Raw genomic sequence first — 22,199 nt, 5'->3', positions numbered from 1 at the left:
GCAAAACCCCACATCTTGACTCTTGACAATACACCACAACTTAGCTTCTGACAACACACCATATCTTCGCTCCTGACAACACACCACATCTGGGCCCGTAACAACACATCACATCTCAGCCTGTCATAACAAACCACATCTTGGCTCGTGACAACACACCATATCTTGGCTCGTGACTGTACACCACTCAACCCGTCACAACAAACCACATCTTCGCTCTTGACAACACACCACATCTTGGCTCGTAATAACACAACACATTTAGACATCAAACCACATCTCAACCCGTCACAACACACTACATCTTGACTCGTGGCAACACACCACATCTGGACCCGTCACAACATAACACACCACGCCTTGGCCCGTCACAACACACATGTTGACTCGTCACAACGCACCATATTTGGGCCCGTCACAACACACCACACTTTGGCCCGTCACAACACACCATACTTGGGCTCGTCACAACACACCACACTTTGGCCCGTCACAACCAGTGTCACAACACACCATAATTGGGCCGGTCACAACACACCACACCTTGGCCCGTCACAACACACCATACTTGGGCTCGTCACAACACACCATACTTGGGCTCGTCACAACACACCATAATTGGGCCGGTCACAACACACCACATCTGGGCCGGTCACAACACACCACACCTTGGCCCGTCACAACACACCATACTTGGGCTCGTCACAACGCACCGTATTTCGGCTTGTCACAACACAAAATATTTGGGCTCGTCACAACGCACCACCTCTAAGCTCCTGACAACAGTCCACGTCAAGGCCCTTGACAACACCCCATGTCCATCAGCACTGGACTGATCGGTATACACATATCAATAAACTGTCGCTCAATTCTACTATGCATATACTCGGACATCCATGGCATATTGAGCTACAAGCGTTTCAAAGACGTCTACCCAATATGTAATCAGGCCACAGATGGTTAAGTCAGTCAATAAGCAGGGAGCGAAGTTATCGTATGGGTAAATGAAATATACAGAGGGTTGGCGGCTAAAGCTTTACGGAGTGAAGGCGCGCAGTCAATCTGATTGGTCATAAATCAATTATTGTTGTCAGAGCTTGATTAATTATAACCAATGAACATTGATCAAGTCCTCTATGTGCAGCAGCAAAGTTAACTGGCAGAAAAAAATATTTAATGGAGATAGCGGAGAGTAGCTTTAGTCAGTGGCTTCAGGCAAGCGGAAGGAAATGCTTTTAATACCAATAACGTCTCAGGACTGGAGTCGATGGGAATTAACTGCCAAAGTAAGTGTCTTTTTATGTGTTGACCAATTGATATGTCTTCTTGGACATTATAATTCTTTAAGTACTGATGCATGGTGGTTGTGGCGCTCTGTGTACGCGGAGCGATATCCACATGTCAAAAACTGTCAGTGCCGCTCGGAATACAGAAATACTATTACAAAAAAAAGTTAATCATGGAAAGAAAGATATCTCTGTTAAATGATCATCGTCAATATTTATGGCTTATCAAATGAATGGAGCGTCTCTGGTGTACATAAAAGTAGTTCCAGTTGGAAACGCACCTCGATCTGTTCTACGCTGATCAACTTTTATGTTTAACACTACTATTGTAAACATACCTTCAAGTTCAAGTTCAAGTTCTTTATTGACTTTGAGTCTTCCGACTCATCAGTATCATATACATGTATGTACATACATAATATACAAATTTTACATAACATTGACAACATCAGACAAAACACACAAAAAACATAAATTCGTGCCAGAGACAATATACTCGGAGAGCATAACTATCTTACTAGTCACCGAAACGCCACGTTTATAACATTTATTGGTTGTGTAACAAAATACTTACATAAACTATTGTAACATATTTACGACACGTTTAACGCCTTCCCTGTAAATAGGTTGGTGATGAGCGATTAAACTATAATTATAGATTAATAGTTTATACATGTTAGTTATATTTTCATATTTCTATTTTAAACGTTAATCACGGATAATTATTTTAAACATAAAAATTGTAATTTCGGATTACGGTTTATTCAAACTGTAATTACATGTAGGTAATAGTATTTAACCGCACACGTAATACATATCCATGTTGTATTGGGTTAAATTTAGTTAAGCTGTGATTAATAATTACAAGTGATACATGTACCTGTATATTGTACATGTTTTTTCGAGTTACTGATTCAGGCCGTTTTTCGGAAAGCTATATTTCCACCCAAGTTGTGGTTCAGTTTTAAACCGTGATTTTGGATTACCATTTAACCATCCAAGCGGTGATTTCTTATAACTATTTTAAACCGTGATTTCGGATTACAATTTAACCTTCCAAGTTGTGATTTCTGAAAACTCTTTTAAACCGTGATTTTGGATTACCATTTAACCATCCAAGCTGTGATTTCTTATTACTATTTTAAACCGTGATTTCGGATTACAATTTAACCTTCCAAGTTGTGATTTCTGAAAACTCTTTTAAACCGTAATTTTGGATTACCATTTAACCATCCAAGTTGTGATTTTTGAGTATTATTTTAAACTATAATTACAGCATATGATTTTAACAGCAGATCTCGATTTTGGAGCATAGTTTAAAACTGCAATTTCGGATTAATTTAACCGATAAAATCAAATATTGATTTTACATGTAGAAAACTGTTCTAAACCGTAATGGGCCATCTGATTTTGACAATGAACACCGACTTCTCTCCTGGTGCCTACAACATTTCGATCGTATTTTGGCAATTGTTATTTCGTTCGTTTAGCAATTACAAGAATTTTGTTTCAATGCCAAAATATTTCCAACCAACCCGTCCGTTATAACAACAGTTACATACGGAGGTGATTGTTTTTACACATTGTTTAACGCTTAAACCTGCTTCATTTTGATTCGTCGCCCTCCCTGAATTATTCGTGGGATAACCCGTCTTCATTTTATATGTTGAACGATGGGATCGCGCATAGTTGTAAGCACTATTGTCTTAACGATCTATAGTGACAAAACTTTGTCCGTCTCATTGTCACAAGGAACAAAAGAAAATAAACAAGATGGGTTGTAAAGGCTGCTGAAAAAAACCCTTACCATAGTGAAGAATTGAGCACCAAACCAACAAAACTTGACTTAAAACAACAAATACTCATAAATCAATACTTCCCTAACCTGTATATGTAACAGAATGGTATCGCGCACGTCTGGTTCACACATAGCTAAATCAAGTTTGGATATAAAAATAAGTTTGTTTATTCACCGATTTTATGTGATATATGTACGATAGTCATCCCAATGTTTTCTTTTTCTTATTTATTGTTTTTTTCTTTCTCCCCGTCGTCAAACACGCGTGGTTTCAATTCTTTTGATACAGCGAAAAACATTTATATTGATAAACACATATTTTTATTTATGGATCACAAAAAGAACTGAATCCTATTTATCTTTTTGTAACATTTATTTACGTTTGACTGAGGCGACTTGTGTAAATTTTCTGGAATGTTTCGTTCACATTTAAACCAAGTAGAAATGTAGACAAGGTAGGCTGTGACTTGATTATAATATTTTTTCGAGTTAATAGTTTAGATTTACATCCTAAAATGCACGTGTACACATATATGCGTCGGTTATGTACATATGTACTTTTTTATATCTAAGAATAAGTTTTCTCACATTTTCCCATTTTCTGCGCTGTGTATTACATAATAATGTTGATTCGCTCTATAGACGTCTTTCTGCACAAACTGAATGTTATTCCTGAAAGTTCGTGTGGGTCTTTTTTACAAAAGTACACTATCATGAGTGAATAGTTTCTATCTTTCCCAAATAAAAATTATCCTCAAATAAAGTACAAAATGAACTTTCCAGGTGAGCGGTGATGAACGGAGGGCGGATTTAGATTTTTTTCTGTATTAATTCCAAACCATTACTTTTTTTTATTATCGACAAGACTAGAATTATTGTTTTATTAGTAAATCTCTAAATCCTACCGTGCCCAACCCAAACGTCTTACTTACGGTTATCCCCTTAATCAATATGTCTTTGATATTAAGTGTTCATGGGTTCCGTTAGCTGGTAAGGCGTGAGAACTCGTACTTACTTTTGTAACCAGCAAATTGATGGTCTGTTTACATAAAACCGTTATCTTTGAAACATCTGCCTTAATAAAACAGTAAATGAAAGTTAATTTAATGATAGAGAACTCTTCCTAATCTTTTTATGTAGATATCAGGTAAAGAAGATAAGAGGAATGCTTTGAGATACAGATGGCGTACGATACGGTTTTACAGCGTGCGAAATTAGCTTATCAAATCAGAGAATGCTTTTAGAGGTGATTATAGTTTCATTTTCCCTAGTTAGTTTTTCAATCCCAAATAAAAATGTTTGTATTAATTATATGTAACCATGGCAACTTCTTGCCGCAATATGCGTTACAGTATGTGCCGCTCGGCTAGAGAGAACTTATCTTTAGCTCGGTTGAGCTAAATCTAGTAACCAGAAGTCCTGGGTTCGATTCCTAGCGGATACAATAGAACTGATCACACGTTCTCGGTTACATTGGCGTCCATGTAGGGACTCAGGAATTATGCTTAGCGTTACTTGTAAAAGTATCGCTGTACCTCCTGTAATCTCGAGGACAAGATTTTCCCTACAGGGGGGATTTATTCAATATCACTGGCTTAACGTCAGCTAAATTACGGCCTTACGCAGGATGTATGTAACCGTTTTAAGTACTAGCACCAGAAGCCAAAGATTCGATCCATAGTGGAGGGATTGCAATAAATTTAATTTATCATACTCTCAGCTACATGAAATTATAAGTATTGGATAACAGACAATTTAAATACTCCAGTTGTCCTTAGCAAACTTCCGTCATTTTACACTTGTCGTGCATAACTTAAGTTTGAATGCCTGCGAACCTCCGTGAACTTGATTACTTATTTCTTATTCCTTATTCCATTACTTATTCAATTCCATCATTAAATAAGTTATAAGGTATGGATAAGGAATAAAATGTTTGAATAGGTAAAGAGAACGTTTAATTAAAGTTTTGAACAATTTGAAGTGCTAATTAGTAAAGGGGAAACGAATATGTAATGATGGAATCGAATAAGTAATGGAATAAGGAATAAGTAATCAACTTCACGGAGGTCCATCTCGATGTTTGTCGTTCGTTTCCCTGAAGTTGAGAATTTTCGTCATCTTTGCCTTAGTCTATTCGTAAAAATATACACCTCCAGAACTCTGACTCAAATTTGTGTCGACATCTGTGTCAGCTTTTCCAACAACACGTGTTCAGATGTAGCCAAAATCAATGTAACTCCATGGTAACACGTGAGCCAGGCCGACCAATCAACGTCATGAGTGAAACCCGATCCCACACCTACAAACCTAATTAACACTTTATCAGGTAAAATCGTTATTGTTTTGTTAAAGTATTTAATTCTTTGTTTGTTCTTTGAAAGATTAGTTCATCCAGATGTTGCAAGTCTAAAAAGAACGTCTAAATTTTTCGATAGTCGATAACATTAACTAAATTCGGATATGGATATCAAATTCGCGGTTGTTTTAGCAGTGTGTTTCGCGTTGGGAATTTGCTTGCAAGAAATACAGCGGCATGGTATTCTTATGGTTAATATCTGATGTAAGAATAATTCTGGTTTTAAGTTAGATAATATGTGTCACAAGGCTGTTATAGGGAACAACCAACCAATTGAAAAAACATATTTTTGAAACAGCCCCTGTGTATAGAAAGTTGAGCCAAGGATAAAATGTCTGGCAGCCACTGATTGGCCAGTATGTTATGAAGTGAGAAAATAGATATGTAGTCTGATAGGTAACTATCAATAAGAAATGTTGATACAAATTTCGTAAATCCGATTGATTTTTCCCCAAAAGTTCAGGTAATAATAACTAACAGGTAAACATTTAAGATGTTTGAGAATTTTTACTGCGAAATTCACCCATTTTCAAAATGGCTACCCTGGAGAAAATTTGAGCTGAAGGACCAAACTTTTTTTTTTTTTGATTAGGTGTTATATCAGACCCTAAACTTTTGTTATAAACCATAATTGTCATATTGAATTCAAGAATTTGATGAAATACTCCAAAACGTTAACACTAAAGTCTATGGGAAAACAATTGGTTGGTTGGTCTCTATAAGGGCAGTGGAGTTGAGATTTAGTTTGGTTTATTTTGTTAAACGTCCTATTAACAGCAAAGGTCATTTTGAGGACGTGCCTGGTTTTGGAGGTGGACGAAAGCCTGAGTACCAGGAGAAAAACTACCGACCTACGGTCAGTAGCAGGCAACTAACCCACATGGGTCCCAGAGGTGATAATGATAAAGTGTCGGGACATCTTAACCACTTGGCCACCGCGGCCTACAAAGATGGGGGAAATTTTGACAGCCAGAACACCAATCTGAATTTGTTGATTTTATATTGATTTAACAGTTGTTAAATACTGACTATTTATATTTACTGAAGTAAGGATCATTACAAAACAAGTTAGTCTTCGCCCTACAGCAAGAAGTAATACAATCTCACCCGTTTCGTGGTTTCGGCAAATTCTTCCAAGGTCGCCCCCTAGTGTCAGTTATCGGCAGATTTATATACCACTTCCGGCTATCTCTCCAAGGCCGCCATCATGTGTTAGTTACCGATAGCGTCGACATTAATTCTAAGGTCCCTGATATTAATCGTCTGGTCACAATGCAGCCTTGATTTTGTCTTCGTTGTCAGAACATCTGTAGAATCTAGCATTGTACAGTTTCAAGGAATTCAATTGGATTCTTTCCATTGTTCATATTTCATCGATTTTGAAATAGTATCACGATTTCGTTGATTTGTCGTTTTAAACGTTGGCACGGGGCTGTGCCAAACGCTAACGGTACTTTGTACTAGACTTAGGAATATTATCCCGAGAGATGAGATATTTCCGTCAAAATAAAACAAAGATGATTGATGAAATAGCTAACCGAATACATCACGTCATCATCGTTGTTGATATGATCACGTTGCATAACCTATATATAATGACGTCATTGATTATATTTACATTTGTTTTGCAGTGTCATCACACATTGTGTATAAACCTCGAACTTTCCATTGAGGTTCATAGGACTATGAACCTAAATGAGTAGGAATACGAACTTGAGATGAATGTAAACAAACATCATACTTTAATCTCGTTTAAACGAGAAGTTATAGAAAACGTCATGGCTTTATTCATTCCCGTTGTATTACCATATTTTATCACTTTTTGTACAGAATCGACAAAATTTGTTTGAAAAAAATTAAAAGGTCACTCTCAGCCTTGCAGAAGTCCTCATGATAAATGTGCAGTATCGTTTCAGTAGGTATATCGCCTGAATAATATACAGTAGGCATTGCCATCAAGCTGACACGACAAACAGGTATCTGGATAAAGATGATTCGTATCCCTATGAATAGTAAAGTCGAACAAAAATATCATGCATTCAGGCTTTCAAGCACCAACAAAAAGAAGGACGCTTACATTATTTTCCCGTTCGACCGCATTACCCAGTTTTCAAAACCAGCGAACATTCCTCCGCAGTATGACGTAATAAACAATGCCATTTATAACAACACCTTTGGACAGCTAGCAATCGAAGAAAAAGTTAGAATTGATTCATGATAATTTTTTTACGCTAGCCGTTTTCCAAGGACTTTATTTCAAATTCTCCGTTCAAGGAGAAAGCGCGCGAGAGCGTCTGACATGAGAAAAGGAGCACACGCTCGGCCTGTTCGCCAACACAATATTCCAGAGGATCTTGGAGTTATATTTTATTTAATTTCTGGCAATAATTATTATCATTATTATCTTTTTTTCTATTGTAAAGGGCGGAAATGTAAATATCCTATATTTAGGTGTAAATCCTATATTTAATTTATCTATCTTTTCTTTGTCCGAATGCTACCGCTCGAAGGGTCCTACTGAGGAAAGGGAAGTACCCGCAGACAACCCACGTGGTCGGCAAGTGAGACCGCTCGATCGGTGAATCGAACCTCGTTTTAATTTGGTGAAACGCGAGTGTGTCACGTGTATTCATAATGCGACGTCACATGACCCCGTTTCGAGTGTATAAGCGGATGTGGTTAAATTTATGCTGGTGAAATTCAGGACATTTACTACAACAAATGAATGGTCCCCACATGAAGAGAATCAATGTTTGTATCAGCGTTTTAACCTCGATCACTCAATGTTGTCTGCGACTGTCCATATTCTACTGCACCTCGTTCCGAAGTCAGCGAGAGGCACACTATATCAGACTTCCTGGCACTGCCGTGTGGAAGCAATGACCATATAGATTTTGTAGAGAAATTGTCCAGTCTGGGACAGAGTAAAACAAAGGAAATGTCTTTGTTCTCTACTGAAAGGCGAAGTGATCGTAGTCAGATATAGTGTAAGGAAATACAATGGTGAATTTGAGGACTGTTTGTAGGCTCTAGACAACAGATTGGTATCTGAGAAATTCTTGAAAAGTTATTGTTTTATAAAACCAAGCATGACTTTTAAAAACAATTAAGACAATTATTTAACAGAGAAAGTAGCTGTACAAAAGAATATCAAAATGGCCAAATATATCAAAGCAGCAAATGAAAAAGAACCTTTTCTTTTAATTTAATAAGGTATGATCTTCGAGCATATTGTCTTTTTCGTGTATTTATTTTGACATTTTCAATATTATGCAAATTTGTATACAATGTAGACATGTGTGTGTAAATCATCAGTCAGAAGACTCAAAGTTAAATAAAGAACTGGTCACCGAACATAATCAGGGAACACACCGCGTGATATGTAGTAAAATGGAATTCAAAATGACAGAGCCGATACCAAACACTAAGAAGACTTTTATGTTGTTTTCCACCAACATGTACATGTAATCAGCCGTCGACGATTTTTTAATTGAACATATACCTGTAACTGCTATCGCTTTGTCAAAAAACTTCAACTGCAAGCAGGTCCCTGGAAAACATTAATCCCATCCTTAACTTGCTTGAAAGTCACTGTTGAACTAATTACAGTAAAAACGTAAAATCTAAAGCTACTCGACGACGGCTGGTTATGTGAGGAATTTACAGCTGTACATACTCTCGGAAACACAATGGAGTCTTTTAATAGTCTTCTAGTTGTTTAGTTCTCGGTACTTCCTATTAACAACCGATCACGTGACCCCCTGATGTGGGCTTATTGCTACCTGTACCTGTACAGTATATGACCGTGCGTGTTACAGTTACGGAGAAGAACTTCCGTCGGGGTCTGATTTAAAATTCTATGTTTATTCTTATTCGTAAGCCCATATTATAGTCTTGCATTTGTTTCATTATTATCCCCTCGCGACGAAAGTCGGGGAGGGGATATAGCGTTCCGTTCGTACGTAAGTACGTAAGTACAGTACGAGGAGGGTGATTTGGTACTCAAACGCTCACAGAGCGTTGATCCGCGCAGCCATCCGCTCAGAATTTGAGCGGGTTTGCAGCGGGATTTGGGCGGGCCTCGAGCGGGGTGGCAGCGGGTTCGTGCGCGGGCTCGAGCGGGCTTCCAGTGGGTCCGCTACGTGTCCGCTCAAACCCGCTCGAGCGGACTTGTAGCGGACCCGCTCGAGCGGATTGTAGCGGACCCGCTCGAGCGGACTTGTAGCGGGCCCGCTCGAGCGGACTAGTAGCAGACCCGCTCGAGCGGACTTGTAGCGGACCCGCTCGAGCGGACTTGTAGCGGACCCGCTCGAGCGGACTTGTAGCAGACCCGCTCAATCAGTGATGACGGTAGACTTTCAACAACATGTATATGTTTTTTAGTTGTGAAGTCCATCGTAAGTATTAATTAGAAAATGTATCTCAACTATGAGATACAAATTCATATGTGTAATGTATTACTTTAATACTCCCGACCGCTTAGTTATAAGTTGAATGATATTCGCACTAATGTACAGTATAACAGTGTACTTGATGTTAGCCCACTTTAATAAAAACTATTTGTAGGGAAATAATTTAGTTATTACAGTTTGGATAGATCTTTTCATGTATATACCAGTAATATTGGGTATAGCCGTCATTTAGTGTACGGGGCTGAATAAATACTTGTAAATGTATCATTTGACTGCTAATCACGCCTCCTTTAGGTAGACTGCATTGGATTGTATTTATCTCTGAGGAGTGTAACGATTTGCGATAAATGAATCTGTCTACAAAATTGTGTTCCGTCACTTTCATTAGATAATTTTTCTGCCTATATTGATATTTACCCTATCAAAATATCTAACGAGCGTACTGTTTGTACATATCGCATAATCTGGTTTGTCTATATTTGCTTATGAATTTTTCCTTAATTTCTTCATAACCTTGTTTTGATCAACCTTGTTGGTTTAACAGATTACTTTGAATTTCAACGTCATATTATTTTTAAAAAAAAATCCGTTTTCATTCATTGAAAGAATTCAAAGTTTGATTTAAGTATTAATTTTTGATGATATTTTAGGAAGTTCATGAATGATGACAGTGCCACGGAAACTGGGGTATTGATGTTACTTTTAATACTTTACCAACGTATAGCTTTTTAAGCATGACATTTTACATAAAGAATATCTTTTTCATAAGAGTGAGTGATTAAAAACAGCTAAATGCATATTATTCAGCAAAACTAATATGAAAGGATGTTGACCCGGCAGGATACATTTCGATATCGTGAATAAACCACAATCTATAATTTTGTTCTGAAATATGTGGGGGGGAAATGTGCTTTAAAGCTCTATTGGCAGAATTATTTATCGGAAATCACACAGCATTTGAAGATATTCTAGATCTTAATTAGATGTACTTGTACATGTATAAAATGTACAATTTTGTTAATATGCTGTTCGAAATTACCGATTATTGTTTCTGTATTTATTTTCATTGACAATTATATGTTTGTACATTGAACATAATCACCAAGTTTGTTAAAAAATATACGGTACATGGACATGTTTTTAAAAAGTTAATTGAAAGCTTCAATATCTTATAATTCCTGCGAATATCCCGTCTACCAAGCGAGGGTTGTCCCACGCGCCGGTTATGTACATCTTGTACATGAACTGTACACTGGAAGTTTATAGCTATGATTTTTCAGTGGGAACGAAATACGTTTACTACCGAAGAAAAGTACACACAACAGATCGATGTATTGATCCTATGTCTACAATCAAATCGTTCAGAACCCAATACAATCTTGTAAAAGTCGGATGTTGCAAAATACTTAGAACCCATTTTAAATACGTCACATACGCACCAGTTCATCGATATGATACGTTATTGTCGCGCCACATAGTCGAATATAACAGTTACATGTAATTTATTCAATTTAACAATTATCTAAATATCAATCACCTACTATACATGTACAATACGTTTGTCCTGTCTCTTTTTTTTTTTATCTTTTTTTCCTCATATATATCTTATCCTTTTTATGTGATCTCCTCCAGCGCTCAATTTCAGTGGTACCATTCCACGTGAATTAAAGATGTATTCATTCTGGGTCGTTTTTATGGTAATGATTAATATGATCGGATATTGTATTGAATTGTGGTTAATATTAAAGCTTAGACACGGGAACATTATATTGTTCATAGATTAAAATGGTTAATCTACATGGCATTGCGATACATAAAAAAAGGTTATCGCATATGGATATATACGACTTACGAGGTCACTCGTTCAGATATTAAGTAATATTTTAAGACCAGATTGCTTCAGTTGTTTATAGTTACTTAATAAAAAATTACAATAATGATTAATACAACGAAAAAACCAGCCGGTGATCAGGGAACAGGAAATCACGTGATAAAAAAAATCATAGGTTAAAGCGTTTTCGAGACAGTGATCAATCATGACGTCAATCACCAGTGTATATTAACGGTAATTACGTATTTGTGCAAAAATTCCACCAAATCTCTGTTAAGTATGTCAGTAAACAATATTAAATTATGCTGTATTATTTATGTATATTTGTGTCAGGAGAGGGCTTTATGTAAGTTTTGGTAAATTGTGCCTTTGTATCCATAAGTTATGAATAGCAATAAGTTTAAATAAAAAAAAAAATAAGGTAACCATTTATGACAGGTTTCTTAAGAATATATAACACCCAGTATACAGCAGGTTTATCCATATTTTTAATTTCGACACATTTGATTCATTTTTTTTTATTCGCTTTAGGCCATACAGCCTATCAGTATAGGCGAGACGTTAAAGTCAAAATGATTGGACATCAGGCAAAACTTATATAAACCATATCGAGATACACTTATGTAATCTTCATTCTACTTTAAAGTGTACCCTGAACGAAAAATTCTATTTTAATATGTTATTGGTATTGATTAATAAACAAGAATGCAGAAAACCGCATCAAAATCGGCCGACCCATTTCCGAGTAATTGTGATTTTTCTCAAAAACACACCTGAAACCCAATGCCGAATACCTCGTTTTGGTGACCTCTGACCTGTGACGTCACAGGTTGAACACGATCGGAGCCTCCATATAGGAAATATATAGAAACAAACGTGAACACGTGCCTGTAATTAATGCGAATAAGACAACAAAAAGGAAAGTGCTGAATAAACTCTCTGAGTTATATTTGTGAATTAGTTAATAACAAGTGCTACCGAAACCAGGGACATATAATTTTCTTTTTAAACGGTGCCATATATAACATGTAGCATCTCACTAATTTTCTCTCATAACGAGCCATACACAACATGTAACATCTTACTAATTTTCTATCATAACCGGCCAAATACAACATGCATCATCTTACCTATTTTCTATTATAACAGGTCGTATATAACATGTATATTAAAATATTTTATTTATATTTTTTATTTTAACGGGTCGTTGTAACATTTATGACATTTGAATAACCGGCCGTTTATAACGACTTACATCATATAGCCTTTATTATGAGGGCATTACCGGTTTGTTACATACAAATGTACCAGTATTGATTTCGGTTATAATACTTCTAGTAACACAAGTTAAAAATTCAATTCATTCAAGATGTGAAATAAATGCTAATCATTTTGGGGTTTTTTATTAGCCAAAAGAGAAATTATACCGTTATTTGGGATTTTTGTCCATGAAAGATCAGTAACTCCCAGACAAGATTCATAGAGTAAATTTCAACATCATGGATATATATATGAATGAGGTAATTTAGGTTAATTATTCTATAGACAAACCTTTGAGATATGATTTTTTTTTCGTTTGTATGGAAAACGAAACTCACTGAATTCCAAAAATAATGTGTTTGATTTCAACAACTTGAAAATGTATTCCCTATAGTATAAACGCAATTCCAGAGACATATATACAGATATATACATCTGTATATATGTCTCTGGCAATTCTTAATAAAATTCAAGCTCGATTTATGTACAAACAACCTGTAAAAGCATGCCTTCGGAACTCCTTTGAAGTGCACAGAAACCAAACGCGTGAACTCACAAGCAATTATCGGCGTGTGCCGATTAGAACACCAGAAATCACGGACACCTGTGGTGCAGTGACAGGTGTGACGAGCTTGTGGACCGTAATTTCACACCTGGTAATGGTTTAGCGGTATACTAACCAATTAAAACTTGAGAATTCGTAATTCTCCGAACATGTTTATACATCTTTTAAAAGTCCTTTTTTAAGACTTGCGACACGAATTGAAAGCAAAACCACAAGGGTCTCGATCACTTTATGATAATGACACAATTACAAAAATAATAGCAAAAAATACATAAAATTTGGAGGAAAAAAAAATCATACACGAAAATCATTACGAATTTATAAGTTTTAGTATTAATTATGATTAGTCTCGATGAAATAAATTGTTTGTGTTTTATCATTAAAAACGGAGCTAAAATAATGGTTTTGATAAGTACCTATGCTTTATACCTGTACAGAAAGTATCAATTATATTATAATTGTTGCGACTCACTTTTATATAATTTCACTGACAACGATCGTATATAAATTATGTCTTTCTCAAGCATTTAATCGTCTTTGATCCCTGAGACCGCGACATGTAAAATAAGGGATAAAATCTGTATATGTAGAAGTTTGTTGTAGACTTTAACACTGGTATTCATACGGGAGAGAGATTTAGTATATTGTAGATGATGATGATTATAATATATTACTTTCTAAATTAAGTGTCCTTCATGACTAAAGCGGGTTTTGTATAGAATATAACGCTTGGATTTACTGTACGTGTGTTCGTCTTTTCTCACAAACCAGAGTATCCAGAACTGTTGTATTGTTGGTATGTTTATTTGAATATTAATTTGCGAATGAAATGGCACATTATTTTAGTTAAAAATGTTGATGCTGTGTTGCTTTCTTTGGTAACGAGTAAGAAATGGTAAACACATAACTAATGTACATTTATTGGTGATTGACCGATGATTACACCAGTCTGTGGACGCAACAAGCAGAAGCATGTTTTACTAAGGTGCTTTCACAATTAATCAATTTTATGGTAAATTAGAACGAATTTTGTTAGAATGTGTACGTTTTCTAATATAAAACATGGTGTTTTGTAAAAAGCAGTTTGAAATTGAAAAAAATCCTTTGTGAAATGTCAAGGAAAATATATCATTTAGCAGATAAAACTTCAACATTTAAGATTTGTATTACTTCCTGACAGACTTGAGGGTGTGTAACAAGCAGTCAAACAAGTGTACAACAATGTTACAATTATAACATAATCGCTACACTGGAAAAATTGTATTAGGAGCGTTTTGGTTATTTCGATCCATCGCGTAGTAGCGCGAAATTTGTGCCTTCCTCAGAACGTGAAAGTGTCCGTTTTCCGATATAAAATAAAAAAAAATTTCTAAACGTCAGACCGATTTGAAGTTAAGAACAACAATGTATGAAATGTCAAAGAAAATAGAGCATTCAACAGATAAAACTTCATTTCACTAGAAAACACAGAGTATCCTAGACAGTTTGGATTTCTCTGACCAAGTATTTTGTATTTTGATCATTGACCTTTATTTGAAGACAAAGAGGTATGGCGCATATTGACCTGTTTTGACCTAACGGTGACCGTTTTAAAAATCAAAAAAATAAATGTTAAAAACCGAGTTTTTGAATACAAACCTTACATCTCTATCATGTAAACATTCTTATTTGCAAAAAAAAATGTTCGTTTAATGCAATGGATATTTCATTAAATGGCCGTAAATTTGCATCATCGAGCTATTTGCAACTTTCTAATTCCTATTTAACATGTCGATTAAACTTTATTTCATATGGTGTTGTTTGACTACATAATCCGTTCACAACACACAGCGCGCCAATGGACCATGACGATCTATTTTGGTACTGAGGGAATCACTGGAGTCACGTGATATTTCACCTGTATTTTTAGCCCAGACTATCGCTGTACGTGGCCTAGGTCAGGATAAGCGGAAAAGGACCATACCTCTTTCCCTCTCATAATATCAAACTATACACAGTTTTATTAAATTATACCAAACCAGAAATCAAACGTGTGACTTGCGTTTAATTTCTGTCTATTTCGCCACAAAATAGGCCTTTAATCCCAGTGTATGGAACGCCATACATGTGGCTGCCTAAAGACTTAAGGTTTTATATCATCATTTTATATCATCACGTTATAGTATTATGTCGCCATGATGATATAACATAGTGACATGATGATATAAGACCTTTGGTCATAAGGCAGCTATGGCGTTCCATACCAGTGTATTTCGAAACGCTACGAGGCATTGCATACAATATGGCGTCGAATTCTGTGTCATCTGGTTATAAAAACGAGGCACCCCGGTACTTCTTGGCGTGCGTGATATTTTGTAAGATATAGACGTCTAGTACACGTATATAAGTCATTCATATTTTGTATGCTTCATAGCTTGTAGATATATACATGTATGAATAGTGTACAATTGTACACGTGTTACTCATTTTCCTTCGCCATGAGCTACATCATTTACAGTACCCTACTCTCGTAACAAACATACATACATTTCCTGCTTTACTGCGAATCGCAGGAAATTTCCAGTAAGATGTATCGCAGTGTCACAGGTGAGGTTATACATGTACATATGCGCTTATTACAGTGGCTCCGATTACAAGTCAATGTGCTCAGCCTTCTCATTCGACCAGCACTGCCCCACTGCGCTATCGTTCAAATTAAATCGTTTGTTAGATTTTTAGCTTTCTCAGACCGGAGATGTATATATTTATATATATATATATGTGTGTGTGTACATATCGCGGAAAAAAAATAATAACAAAAACATTCACGACACAGCACGCGCTGCCGTCACATCGTAATAATCCGCAATGTTATTTTGTCAAACCTTTAAGTTATATTATTTATTTATTTACTTTTAGCATCTGTACACCACCTAAGATGTTTCCTAATTAAGCACAACAGGCCCTCGGCGAATTACATATCGGCCGAGGGGGATCGTTTTTACAACATTACGATTTTTTTTTTACCTTCCATATTTGTGTAACTGTTCCGTGTTCTATGTCTATATGTGATCGTATGTGATTTACCTGTGTCTTGATAAAGGAGCAGATTGCCTCGAAAATTCGACAATTTACTTGTCTGTACTGTCGTTATTACTACTTGACATATATATGTACATGTATATGCAAGTCTCTGCTCAGACGTATATATGTGTGTTACAACGTGTAAGTTTATGCAATGTTGTTGTCTTCATACATTTGTATGTTATTCTCTTCAGCCGAAAGTAATCAAATGAATTGATTAGAATTGATCAAGCATCACCTTAAAAGCAAATCTTACACATGGCAGAAACACAGCAAATGTTACCCACTCTCTACTAACACTAACGTATTTAGAAACTAATCACCTTTCTCTTTTGCCAGATCTGGGTATGTACAAATGTGCAATGATAGTTTGGAATGTATACATTTCTAATTTAGCATACTATTTCATAATTACAAATAAATAAACAATGATACTCGTCACCGACACCATCAGAACACAAAGGACGAAATCGTTCATTACAATGTACATTTACGATGTATACCAGCCCGTTGTCGCATAACTACATGAACATTATTATTATTGAGACCGTTAATGCACACTTTTAGATTTTAAGATGTTGTTTAAAGAAATAACTTTGTGTTAAACCCATTTTCTGTGATTTTACAATAACAAAGATATAAAATGTATTTTTGTCAAATCAATTTCTTCACTAACGCTACAGAATCACTCAAGCAAGTGATTACGAAACACATTTTGTAAACGTTACATTACATTCTGCAGATGTTTCTGGTGGAAGAAATGTGAATTCCTCCTTATTCATCGTAACATAAAACACAGGATTCCTTATGCCCATTCCAGGGAAGCGACAAGAGAAGCTAGATCGCTGGATGAGCGGATTTGCTGGCCTGCCGGAGCGGGATCGCCTCGTGAGCGGGTTCCGCCTCGTGAGCGGGTTCGCTGGCTGAGCGGGGTTGCCTCGTGAGCGGGTTTGCGTCGTGAGCGGGTTTGTGGCCCGCCGGAGCGGGGTCGCTGGCTGAGCGGTTTTGCTAATCCGCCAGAGCGGGATCGCCTCGTGAGCGGGTTTGCAGGCCTGTCGGATCTTTATCGCTGGCTGAGCGGGTTGCTTCCTTGTCAGAGCGGAATCGCTGCGTGAGCGGGATCGCAGCGACATCGCTTGCGCGGGATTAGAGCGGGATTGCAGCGGGGTTTAATCCCCAACGCTCGCGCAGCGCAAACGCTCTGTGAGCGTTTGAGTACCAAATCACCCTCCTCGTACTGTACGTACAATGTACGTACATGTACGTATGTTCACTTTTTGTCAGCGCTCTTGCGACTTCATTTCTTAACGGATTCTGACCAAACTTCATATATGGGTCCAGCATGGGAATACCTCGAACGAGTTCATGTTTCAGGGTGCCAAGGTCAAGGTCAAGGTCACCGTTACTATTTATAGAAAATCTTTGTCAGCACTCTTGCAACTTCATTTCTGAACGGATCCTGACCAAACTTCATATATGGGTCCAGCATGGGAATACCTCGAACGAGTTCGTGTTTCAGGGTGCCAAGGTCAAGGTTAAGGTCACCGTTACTATTTATAGAAAATCTTTGTCAGCACTCTTGCGACTTCATTTCTGAACGGATCCTGACCAAACTTCATATATGGGTCCAGCATGGGAATACCTCGAACGAGTTCGTGTTTTAGGGCGCCAAGGTCAAGGCCAATGTCATCGTTACTATTTATAGAAAACCTTTGTCAGCGCTGTAATGCGACTTCAGTTTTGAACGGATCCTGACCAAACTTCATATATGGGTCAATTAAACCTTCTGAACAAAGGAAAATGCGTATGCAATGTATATGCATTTAGATACACACATAATTATAATAACTATCAGGAAATGAAGTTGCTAGTGTGATGCGTAACCAGATTTCAGATTTCAGATTTTATTCAACACTCAGACACATAAGATATGTGTAACATGAGGAGGCATACAAATACATTTGACAGAATGGACAGTTAACTTTGGTAATAACAGTTACATGTACATGTGTGTATATAATAACACCAGCCACACACACACACACACAATGCATACGTTCAAAAACATAATATTCTCATACATGAGCGTGTAATTATACAATTTAGACACGCGCTCGCACACGCACCTATATATAACTCATTCTTATAAATATACACTATGTTTATAAATGTATACATATAAACAGCTTAATATTTAAACCAGAATAGATGAACATTTGCACAAGAATTAATTACAAAAGAGGAGACATTTTGGTTACGAAAATAGATAAACCTATCAGAACTTGTTGGTTGCATATTGATAAAAAACCCTTTAACTTATCGATATTTGGGTTTGTATAATAATAGCGAGGTATATATTTGTTTCTTAGGGAAGATAAAGCAGTATTGTTGCATACAAACAAGTAATGAAATTCGTCGCCAATACTTTCCGCGCATAAATTACATAAACGATTCTCTCTAGAGATATTATACCATCTACCCGTTTCTATTGGGAATTTAACATTCGAAGTGCGCAGTTTTGTTATTTGTATTCTGGCATGTTCTGGCAGATTTAGTAAATATTTTTCTATACAAAATTCTGTTTTGAAAACAGAGTAGAATTGTCCACGAGATGAGTTAGCACAGTCGGAAAACCATCTTTGTATAAACTGATCAGTCAAACGTTGTTTCAAAACATCTTTGTAGAAATTATCAGGCATCTGTATTTTATTATCAAATATAAAAGAAAATCCAGTTTCGTTAAAAATATTTTGTAAACATTTAATCCATTTAAAGGAAAAACTAGCGTCATTTTGCAATTGTAGGGCTAATTGTAATAGAATGCTACTTAATTTATTATCATTGCTTAACAGTCTATTCCAAAAACATACCAATCTTAATTTAACATTTATTTCTAACGGCACACGACCTAGCTCACCATAAATCATAAAATTTGGGGTAGTAGACCTCACTTTCAGAATCCTTTTGCAAAACTTAAGGTGAAACTGCTCGGTCATTTTCAAATTTTCGAATCCCCATACCTCTGACCCATACAATAGGATCGGCTCTACTAAAGAATCAAAAAGTTTTAGTTGTATATCTATCGGAAGAGAAAGATTCCTGATTTTTTTATATATAGAAAATATTGACTTTTGTGCCTGATCGATCAGTCTACGTCTCGCGTTGACAAAATTGCCATTGTAATTAAACGTAATTCCTAAGTAAGTGAAATTATCTACATTTTCTAAAGTTTCATTTTGCAATAAAAATACATGATGTTGTTTGCTTTTTTTCTTACAAAATACCATAACTTTTGTTTTATTTATATTAATTTTAAGCTTCCAAGTTTCACAATAAATCTGAAATACATTTAACGCACTTTGCAAACCTTCTGGACTTTCTGAGAATAACACAGTATCATCAGCATATAAAAGCACAAAAATTTCAACAAAAATATGTAGTTCATTAAAAAGCTTATCCCGTAAAGTTTCAAGTGGATGACTACCTAAAGAGGCAAAATAACTTTCAATGTCATTAAGAAATACAGAAAAAAGAAAGGGAGATAAATTTTCCCCTTGTCTGACTCCAATTAGGCAAGGGAAGAAATCAGACGTTTTGGAATTGAATTGAACACATGATTTAATATTATTATACATGTTAAAAATAACTTTGAAACATTTACCACTTACATTACTGTTATGTAATTTTTGCCAAAGGCCTGCTCTCCATACAGTATCAAACGCCTTTTTAAAGTCTATAAAGGTACAGTATAATTTTTTTCCGCTTGAAAGATATATAGATATGAGAATGTGCATAACGAAAACGTTGTCTATAGTTGAGTAGCCTTTCCTAAAGCCTGCCTGATTTCGAGATATTAAATTAATTTGTTTTTCATATTCATTAAGGCGAGTATTTATTATTGAAGTAAATAATTTGCCAAGACAACTTATCAATGTGATAGCTCTATAGTTATCTGGGTCTTCCGGACTACCTTTATTTTTGTATATCGGTTTGATGATACCGACACTCCAACTATCCGGAATAATCCCCGTGTCTAAAATTATATTGAATAATTTACAGTAAACAGGGAGCATCTCCGGTGGGGAGTTTTTCAAATATTCATTCAAGATACGATTGAATGCATAACAATATATACCATATTTATCTGGCAATGAGCACATGCCTGATAATAAGCCCATCCATGTCTATTGCAGTTCAGTGCAAATGACAACTGATGTTATTTCAATGTCCTGCAATAACCCCACCCCCCCATTTTGCGTCAGAGTTCATGTGTTAGCACGCGAGGGGATTTGTATCTTTTGCGATGCCTTGTTTAGTACTTATTTCCTTACCAATTTCATTCATATCCAACTTCCAGAGACTTTTTAAGTACTGAATGTACCTATTTGGGAAGTAATCATTCTATTACCTCCAGTTTATTTTCCAATTTCCATGCCACTTTAAGGTTGAGTAGATGGTGACAGATCTCGCATTTCTAGTATCTGATTAATTTCCACATAATTCCAGCCATTTTGTGCTGCCTTTGAGATAACATTTATACAATTTACACGCGTGACTTCCATCACTTTTACCTCTATCCGTATCCGTCAACAAAAGATGTTTTAAATAATGAAAAACTAAACGTAATTAAGGTGGATGCTTTGTCTGTTTACATATGATGATGTGACGGAACATTAGCGCCAAGGACGTTGGCTCAATAAAACAGAGAAATCCTTGAAGTTACTACGACGCCATCTTCACGTGTATATTATAAGCAATCAGGGTGAAATCTGGGCGTTAGAAACTCCATTCCCAGGCCATTTATTATCCGGATTATACTACATTCTGTAACAAGTTAATTTAACATCAAATAACATGTAAAAGTTTTCAATCTATAAAACGTTAGAAAGGAATGGAAAACAGAATTTTATTGTATTTTTATTGCAAACTTTAAATGCACTAAAGTTATGCAGATTTAATCTGTCAAGGTGACAGAAGTCGGTCCTTTGACCTTGAGTCGTCATGTCTATACAACAATGATAAGGTTCCAGACTTTACTTCCTGCTAAGATTTTTATGCCAGATTCAAATATACATGTATATATATTTTTATTTTGAATGACGCATCCGCTGCAGTGGCTATGGAATTGAGCTTCCCGTTATGAGCGGGAGCGCGAGCTGTTCTGGCAAGCTGCTAAGGCAAGCTGTCATGAAAATTGATCATAATTTACATATTTGAATATCAGATACAAAAATTGAAAAAAAAAATATAATAAACGGTCAGTTTAGTGCACATCAACCGTCTACAAAACCATATAAGTGAATTAAGTATGCACGCACCTACACTGCCTGCAGCTAAAACTGTACTCCACTGTTCAGTCACCACTGGCTTCAACAGTTCACACTCGTGATGTCAGAAAACAACACGTACTTGTGACGTCAGCTCAGAAAGTACATAATAGAAAAGGCTTTGAAAATAAATAAATAAAACGAAAATAGAAAAAAAAATATTACAACACTTCTGAATATTCGAATAGAGAAACTAAGTAGGAATGGTTTTACATTAATTTATCATATATGGCCCGATTTCCCCTCAAATCCTATTGGCTAAAACATGGTCACGTGGAAGTTAACATTTTCATATATTAAC

At 36.1% G+C, this 22,199-nt stretch overlaps 1 protein-coding gene across 1 annotated transcript in view; it reads left to right on the top strand.

Annotated features, from left to right (window-relative positions):
* The first annotated feature begins 1,045 nt into the window (after positions 1 to 1,045).
* LOC117343460 (neuronal acetylcholine receptor subunit alpha-10-like) overlaps positions 1,046 to 22,199 on the top strand; it is a 127,119-nt gene continuing 105,965 nt past the window's right edge. The window contains exon 1 of the mRNA XM_033905815.1: positions 1,046 to 1,286. The gene's annotated coding sequence lies outside the window, so the exon portion shown is untranslated. The remainder of the gene's footprint in view (positions 1,287 to 22,199) is intronic.

Source organism: Pecten maximus, chromosome 15 (genome assembly GCF_902652985.1).
Source record: "Pecten maximus chromosome 15, xPecMax1.1, whole genome shotgun sequence".
Classification (NCBI taxonomy): domain Eukaryota; kingdom Metazoa; phylum Mollusca; class Bivalvia; order Pectinida; family Pectinidae; genus Pecten; species Pecten maximus.
This window is presented reverse-complemented; position numbering and strand designations above follow the sequence as displayed.